The sequence below is a fragment of the Cibotium barometz genome, chromosome 49 (genome assembly GCF_041138505.1).
Source record: "Cibotium barometz isolate CiBa-2024 chromosome 49, ASM4113850v1, whole genome shotgun sequence".
Lineage (NCBI taxonomy): Eukaryota > Viridiplantae > Streptophyta > Polypodiopsida > Cyatheales > Cibotiaceae > Cibotium > Cibotium barometz.
Window position 1 is genome coordinate 11,129,625 of NC_141094.1, and position 8,699 is coordinate 11,138,323.

General features: G+C 42.8%; 1 pseudogene across 1 annotated transcript; it reads right to left on the bottom strand.

Annotated features, from left to right (window-relative positions):
* Positions 1-1,327: 1,327 nt before the first annotated feature.
* Positions 1,328-4,260, bottom strand: LOC147610288 (G-type lectin S-receptor-like serine/threonine-protein kinase SD2-5; annotated as a pseudogene). Its single transcript, XR_015264085.1, has one exon. The product of XR_015264085.1 is annotated as a G-type lectin S-receptor-like serine/threonine-protein kinase SD2-5 (transcript).
* Positions 4,261-8,699: the final 4,439 nt, after the last annotated feature.

Genomic DNA, 8,699 nt, shown 5'->3' on the forward strand with positions numbered 1-8,699 from the left:
GGTGGATAAATGGATAGAGTATGTCTGTTTTACAGATGGAGTATGTGAAGCTCCACAATGAATGCTTGGAGACCCAAGACTATCAAGAATTTGTACATAAGTTGTGTGCTGATGTGAAGAGGGGGATGAAATATACATTGACTCCAAGGCCTCATGTCGTGGACCCTGCCAACACAATTCATGTGTTTGGTACTTGTGTTGCCTATGGGGAGGCTTTGGAGGCTTCTTACGTGGTTGGTACCTTCATGCTTCCCTGCAGGCATCAGTACCATCCATTGTGTTTTGCAGCTGTGTTGAGAACAAGAGATATGTGCGTGAAGGCACGTTGCAACACCGCAATCCCTTCGGAGGCAAAAGCCTAGGTGTCAGGGAGGTCATTATTGAAGAGTAAGTGGGGTGTTTGTGTTGGACACTGTATGTTTATATTGTTTGAACTGATGATCTAATCTTGTCTTTCATCTTTGTGCATATGTAGGTAGAGAATCTTTCGGTACAGACACCCATGACAACACCCCAATGGATAGGAAGGATCTCCCTGGTCACAGTAAGTCAGATGCCACTTACATGTTTAAAGAAGATCCTTACAAGTCAATGCAGAAAATACTGCAAGACCTTGATGCCAACACAAGGGAAGGGAAAGGGGCTGAGCCTGCTGTAGACTCAAGCATGGGGGAAGATCGACTAAAAGCGGAAGTGCACGAGAGAGACAAAGACGAAAAGGGACCAGAGGAGAAAGAACAGGGGGGAAGTGATTTGATTGAGGAGGTTGCTGAGCAAGAGACTGACCAAGGCGAGAAGAACAATGAAGAGATGCCGGCTGTTGAGGAGGTGACAGTTGAAGTTCTCTCAGAGGCAGAGGTTTTGGCTACGGCATCAACATCTGCAAAGGACAAGGCAGGTAGAAAGAGGAGGAAGAACGGAAAGACGGCAGCGAAAGCTACTCAAAGTGCACAGGAGGCTGCAGGTGCAGAGGAGCCCAAAGACACTGAGAAGGCCAAAGCAGGGTAGACTCACCACCCTAGTCTAATCACAACCATCTGTTTCTAGCATGGATACTCTTGACACCCCCAAGTCCATCAAGGTTTGAGCTCAAGGCCTTTTCCACATAAAGCAAACCACCTAGCCACTTGGTGTCAATGGTTGGAAGTGTAACTAGTCTATGGAGTGTTTGTGAAGATTGCTTGGTAGATTTTCCTCCGTACCAGTAGGCCCTTGCTTTCTTTTGCCTCTAAATGCTTGTGAATCGGGCCTTAAATCAAGTTTTGAAAATGCTTGAAGGAAAAATAGGTTGCAATTGGGAGAGCTCCACACGGAAGTTTCGCTTACTAGTGTGTAGCAAGCAACCTTCCAATTGCCTTTTATTGAGATTCTATCCATGCAACAAAAGTGGATTCTTTCATGCTTAGAAACTTTAAAAGTATTTTCTTTCCATTGTGAACCAAGACTGCCATTGGAAATTGTGTCCTGCCTAACAAGACAGGACACAGTAGCATAACAAGACATATGTAGCCTATAATAACAAGACATATGTAGCCTATACTAGCCTCATGAGCTGCATCAGATTCATCGAGCATGGAGTGCAAGAAGCCACGAGGATGGCGTGGTGGGCGGAACAGATCCCTCCGTAGTTGTTTGTGATTGTGGATCTTCGAAATGATCAAAGGTGGAAGAAGACCTCGATACTGTTAATTTGAGCCGTTCGTAGGCCTCCAAAAAGGACGACTGGTCGTCGGATGAAGGGCTCTGAAGAGGCGGCGGAGGGATATCCGCCACGCCCTCCAGCATTTTGACGACGAAAGACATGGGCGGCCGGGCGGTGGGGTGTGGCTGGACACACCAGAGCCCGATCAAAACCATGCGCTCCAGGCTGGCGGCTGGCACGGCTGAGCGGAGGCGGTCGTCCAGCAGGGCAGCCATGCTGGAATTATGCTCGTACAGAAGGGTGCTGCTGCCACCATGGACTGACGCAGGTCTCGGATTGGCTGCATTCAATGACATGGCGGGGATGGAGTTTGCTGCATTTGATGACGTGATTGCTATTCGGAAGGCCATCGTGGGCAGGTAGCCGTAGTCGGCATCGAGGGAGCGCCTGCCGCTGATGAGCTCCAGTAAGACGACACCGTAGCTGTAGACGTCCGACTTGGCTGTGATGGTGGCGTCCTGCAGCCACTCCGGCGCCAGGTAGCCTCTCGTTCCTTTGAGGGTGGTCATGGCGAAGCTCTGGTGGTCCCGCCCGACCAGCTTAGCAAGGCCAAAGTCCGCCAGTTTGGCGTTGAACTCCTCATCCAGCAGGATGTTCTCTGGCTTCACATCGCAATGCACGATGCGCTCTGCGCACTCGTGATGCAAGTAGGCAAGCCCCTTTGCCGTATCCAGAGCTATCCTGCACCTCTGCTCCCAATCCAGCTGCGCCTGGTCTCTCCCCGGATTAACGCCGAACAGCCACCTATCCAAGGACCCATTTGCCATATGCTCATACACGAGCATCCTGGACTCACCCTCGATGCAGAAGCCCTTGAGAGTCACCAGATTCATATGTGACACGCTGCCTATGGTGGCCACCTCCGCCCTGAATTGAGCCGAGCTTTGGCCATGGCCCTCTTCTAGCTTCTTCACAGCTAGCTTCACACCAGACGGCATCACACCTTCATATACCGCCCCAAACCCTCCAGAGCCGAGCTTTGTGGAGAATTCCTTGGTGGCCATCTCCAGCTCCTTGTAAGTGAACCTAGGAGGAAGCCTTGGAAGCGCCTGCAGAAAAATCTCTTCACTTGCAGCTTCTGATCTTCTTCTACCCCTTCTTAATTTGCACCAACAATTACACAACACCATGATTAAGCACAAGCTGGCACCAATGGCTGCACAGACAACTCCTATCACCTCGTGCGTTCTGGAAGAATGCCTCTCTCTCAGAACCTTGAGCAGCATCAACTGGCTGCTGTTCACCCTTGTAGGCACAGTTTGCAGAACTGAGAAAAGAGAACAGGAACCGGTGGCCGGGTCATACAGAGCCGCCTTGCAACTGCAACTCTTCACACAAAAGGAGCCGCAATCCTCAGATGAGTGAGCTGCAAGAGCAGAGAGCTGAGGTTGAAAGGAGACATTTACAGGAACAAAGGTGTAAAGGCTGGAATCGACCACGGCTGTGCAATTTGATGCATAAGAGGGCAAAGCTTTGAGAGGCTGGCAATCAGGGCCACTTTGTTGGAAACCTTGTGGGCAGCTGCACGCTCCCGTGGCCATGTCGCAAACACTAAAATCCCCACACTGTTCGGGATACTCGCAAGCACTTATGGAGGAGTTGTAAAAAATTTCCCATTGATGTTCAGTCCGGTAAAATGCTAGCAAGTTTGCTGAGGGAGGATCTATCAAAGCAACTCTCAAAGTGCGATTAGATGGTGGAACAAGAGTAGGAGCGATGGACCCAAGAACTGTTGAATGCTTATCATAGAACGTTAACCCATCCTCAACAGTCACATAGGCAACGGCCTCTGTATTAGCCGCTAGACTATAGCTCCAGTACACAAACCTTGAAGTAGAATCATTACTGTTAGTGAAAAGAATCAAAGTGCTCTGGTTGTTGAGCTCCATACCATAGTTGCCTGGGACATTGAAGTCGGTGCTGCCGCCCGGAACAGAGGACTCACTGTAGAGAGTGGTGTTAGCTGTAAAATTCATTCCTGAGTAGAATTGAAACACTGGGCTCTGGTCGAAGCTTTGCCATACAGTGGCGCCCTTGCTTGTTTTGCAAAACAAGGTTCCCAGAGTCTTGGAGGGTCAGGTTGTGGACACCCATTCGTGCTGTGTGGGTTTGCCAGGCCGTGTTGTTGCCATCGTATTGGAACAGTAAATCTCCGTCTGCAGACAAGTAGAGGCGACAAGTGGTTGCCGCAAGAGGCTGGGCGTTATTGGCGGCCCATAGCATGGTACCAGGGTTAATCTTAACGTTTCTTACACCAGCCATACAGTAAGAGCCGGGGGAATCCCGCCAGGTTTCAACATTGAGATTAAACATGCCATTGGGGGAGACAAGAACTAAGTGGTTGGAGTTGATCTCAGGAGGAAGGTAAGTGTCCAGAGGGATACTAGAGGGTACTGAGGACTCGGAATCATCACAGATAACTGCAGGCAGCATCGAGGAAAGGAGAAAATCTAACACAAGCCAGTGCCAAAATGGCGAAACCATGTTGGAGAAGCAAGAAGAGACTGATCCAACACCACACACACAGATATACCTGAGGCCGTAAACCATTAATCCCATCCCACACACACACATATATACTGTAGACTTGTCTAAATAAATAAAAACTAGCTTGACCTTCGAAAAAATCATCTATATTTATGCGTTTATGTGTAAAATGTTTTCCACGAGGAGAGGCCTTCTCGAGAACGTTTGAGGGCTTTGATGCACGTGGGTTTCACCGTTTCTCTAAAGTTTTCAAATTAGGAAGGTGGAATCATTCATCCGTTCACACGTCGTCAGTATTGAACCCAGAGCCGAATGTTCTATTGGCTAGAAGGTTTAGTTTTAAATACCTTATTTTTTACTTTTTTTTTATATTTTCTTCAAAACTCATCTCTCTCTCTTTTTATATATATCTCTATTTTTATATTTATATTATCTTAAGGAAGGGTTTCACAAAGCTGCCACTTGTCAAGAATTTGGAGGTTCTAGAAGAGGAGGAGGAGGTTTCGGTAGAATTTGATTTTGAAAGCCTCAAAAGACGTGTGAAGCACGAGTTCCCAACTAGTATTATCTTAAGGAAGAGTTTCACAAAGTTGCCACCCATTTAGAGGTTGAGGAAGGGGAAGAAGAGGTTTGGGTAAATTTTGAATTTGGAGTCTCAAAAAACGTGCTAAACACGGGTTGCCCACTAATACAAAGAAAAGGCATTGTATCTTTTCTTTTAAAAATAATACTAGTTTTATATGTAGGGAACAAGGGTTGCCCACTAATACAAAGGAAAGGTATTGTACCTTAAAAATAATGAGAGTTTTATATTACTACCAAAAACCTCCCTAGCCTTTCCGCAACTATTGTATTTTTCTCTTTTTTCCTTTATTCTTGAACACTTCTAAGCCCATTTATTATTCATAGCCTAAAAGTTCAAGAGTCAACAATCAAGTCTTGTCAAGAGAGATTTTTCATGTAATCAAGTCTTTGTAAGAAATATATTTTTAATGTAATGAAGTCTTTTCAAGATCAACAATCAAGTCTTATCAAGAGAGAGATTTTTCATGTAATCAAGTCTTTGTAAGGAATATATTTTTAATGTAATCAAGTCTTTTCAAGAGACACATTGAAATGGACTTTTGCAAGAAGGCTTGAAAACATAGACACTATCTATCTATCTATCTATCTATACAAGATAAAGGAAGAGTGCCTACCCCTGCACGTGGAGAAAGGAGAGGGAGAAGTTTTGAAAAGGAGAAAAGAGAAGAGAAGACAAGTGTTTGGGGGTTTCTTTCCCACACGCCTAGATGCATTGGGGCACACAGGTAGTTATTACCATCAAACCATTTACTCATTGAATGAGTTTCTTATATATATATATATATATATATATATACATAATACATTAGTAGAAACCAAATTGCCCACCCCTCCCCCCTCCTCCTCACACACACACACACACACAGACATACGTACATATCTTCTAATATTATATTATGTGCATGTGGAAGAGAGAGAATATACACACACACACATATATATATTATGTGTATGTATAAGAGAGAGAGTATACATACACACACACAAGTATATATATTATGTATGTATGTGTATCTATAGGTATGTAAGCATGTATATATAAATAGATTTATATGTATGTCGACGCACACACATGTATGTTCATGCACACACACACACACACAAGCACATGATACGTGCACACATGCATACAAACACACATACACACACTCGTACGCATGGACACACGTGCAACACATAGACATATGCACACAAGCACATAAATACACTCACATACACAAGTACATGTGCACACACATAGACATGCACACACATAGATGTACACACGAGTATATTCACAGAGAGGTAGAGAATTTCTATGTAGGAGATAGTTTGTGTGGCAAGAGATAGTGTGCGTTTGCATTAGTGTATATGCGGTGTGTACATGTGTGTGTGTGTGTGTGTGTGTATGTGTGTGTGTGTGTGTGAGAGAGAGAGAGAGAGAGAGTATATGCATGCATGTGCATATATCTGCATCTATATGTAGAATGTGCTTGAGAGAGAGTGAGATGGGGCAGACCTGGAGAGAGAGAGAGAGAGAGAGAGAGAGAGAGAGAGAGAGAGAGATGTAACGAGGGAGAGGGTGAAAAGAGAGAGAAAGAGATAGAGAATAAAAAGTAGCTTTTAATAAAATATAAACAGAAATATAAATCAAATAAAAAACATATATTTATATGTGTGTATACATGTGTGTGTGTTTTTATTTACATTTATACATACATACATACATACATACATACACACATGTATGTATATGTATATACATATATGTGTGTGTGTGTTTGGATGTGTGTATGATATATCTATCTATATATTTAAAAGTGACCACATCTTATCACCCATCTCCATACATTAAAATTTAATCAAAATTAATTAAATTATGTTGATGTTTGTATTAATATTTTTAAATACATGTATATATGTATAAGTATATGTGTCTATGTATGGTATATGTATCTAAAACATAATATTGTATATACTATATATTTACATATGTGTATGTGTGCGTGAGAGAGAGAGAGAGAGAGAGAGAGTGTGTGTGTGTGTGTATGTGTGTATGTGTGCATGCGCGTGTGTGTGTGAGTGAGTGAGAGAGAGAGAGAGAGAGAGAGAGAGCGCTTCTATGTGTGGGAGAGTATAAGAAGAAAGAGAGAGTGTGGGCATGTGTGTGTGTGACAGAGAGAGAGAGAGAGAGAGTGAACATTAGGAAAAAAGGGAGCTCAATTGGGGCCTTTTACGGTTTGGAAAAATAAGCTCTCAACCAATCAACAGAGGGCCAACGTAACGTTGAAAATTCACAAAAATAAGAGAAAATAGATAAAAGCAACAATACTTTATGTAGGTACAAGCGTGCTACATTAATGTGGAGATTGGTTTTTTATTCTCACAAGATCTTTGGACATGAAGATAGAATCTAGTCTAACATTTTCTCTAACAAGGGCCTTCTCGCTTCCACCTTCCTTTGAACTTTGAAATGTTGTGCTGTCTTTCCTTCGAAAGGTCTACCATTCTACACCACTGCCTCATTGTGCAGCAGCCTCTTCTTTTCCAAAACTGCTCCCTTGATCCTGTTTGGCTTAGAGTAAGATGTTTCTTGTCAATTGTCTGTCTGCCCGAACTTGTCTTGCGAGACTATCCAAATGATCTTTCGCAACACAGGCCTAATTGTATATATTTTGTATTGTGGTTTTGTTCTTTATGAGGTGTATGGATTTTTAAGATGAAGCTTTCTTTCTTTGCTTATTGACATTCTTGTGTTATTTTATTTCAGATTTATACCCTTCATCGTATGAGACATGGCAAAACATCGATTGTATTCTGGGATTTATGTATGGATCGATAGGCGAACAACAATACCAAGGTCGATGTGCAACAGAGCTAGCTCAATCGGGTATATTTTTTACTGATCATTTTTATCAGTTGTTGCTGGACAATGCTAACACACATGGTGTGTTAAGAAAACAGGACCTTCCGGCATGGAATTCAGTGGATTGGTCTCTCCCACATTTTAGTGTTACAGAGGCATATAGGGCCAAGCTTTTCAAAGAAGTACAAAAAGCTCTGAGGCCCAATATTGCCACAAGGATAATAAAAATTTCTTTATGCATGCCTCTCACAGTTTTTGTAGACTTGTTTAATACCTTTCCAGTGAAGGTTTCAAAAACAATGCTCACAGTTAAAGCAACAAGTTTGGCATACATGCCACAATTTTTGGATAAAGGTTGGGATAAGAAGACATGTAGTTCAGTGTTTTGTGAGGTTGTCCAACCTTCTATGCAACTGAAGTACATTGTTGCATCACAAAATTTTATTTTTTCTTTTTATTATAAGCGCAGTCGAATGCTAGGCACAAAACTAGTCCCAATGGATCAAGATGAAGATTCTTTTGGTGCAGAAAATAAACTTCTTGATATTGATGTTGTTGAGAATGGTGATGTGCTAGTCAATATCTCATTAAGACAATGTTGTTGTTGAGAATGGTGATGTGCTAGTCAATATCTCATTAAGACAATGTTGCTCCCTAGCTCAATTGCACAATGACATTCTATTTGAGACAGAAGGTTCTACTTCAAAGGACTTTTTATTTATCTACAACAATAAGTGTTGAAATATACAAGTGAATAGGGTGTGTGTGGGAACAAGCCCTTGGTTAGAGGCTGTAAAAGAAGATGAGTAAATGTGAAAGAACCTGTGATGAAAAGGTGAGAAGAATCTACTCGGAGAGAATAAAGGGTAGCATGAGAGAATTTAGGAGTGTGGAGATATTTTGGGAGATATTCAGGGAAAAGAGAAAAGGTGGAGAGAATCAGGCAAGAGGTGGAGATATTCTGGGAGTGAATCATGGAAAAATCAATGGGATTTGATGCTTGATGTAAACTCTATAAATTGAGGCATAGCCCTAATGAGAATTTGCTGGTTTTTGAGTATCCATGCCTACATTAATCTA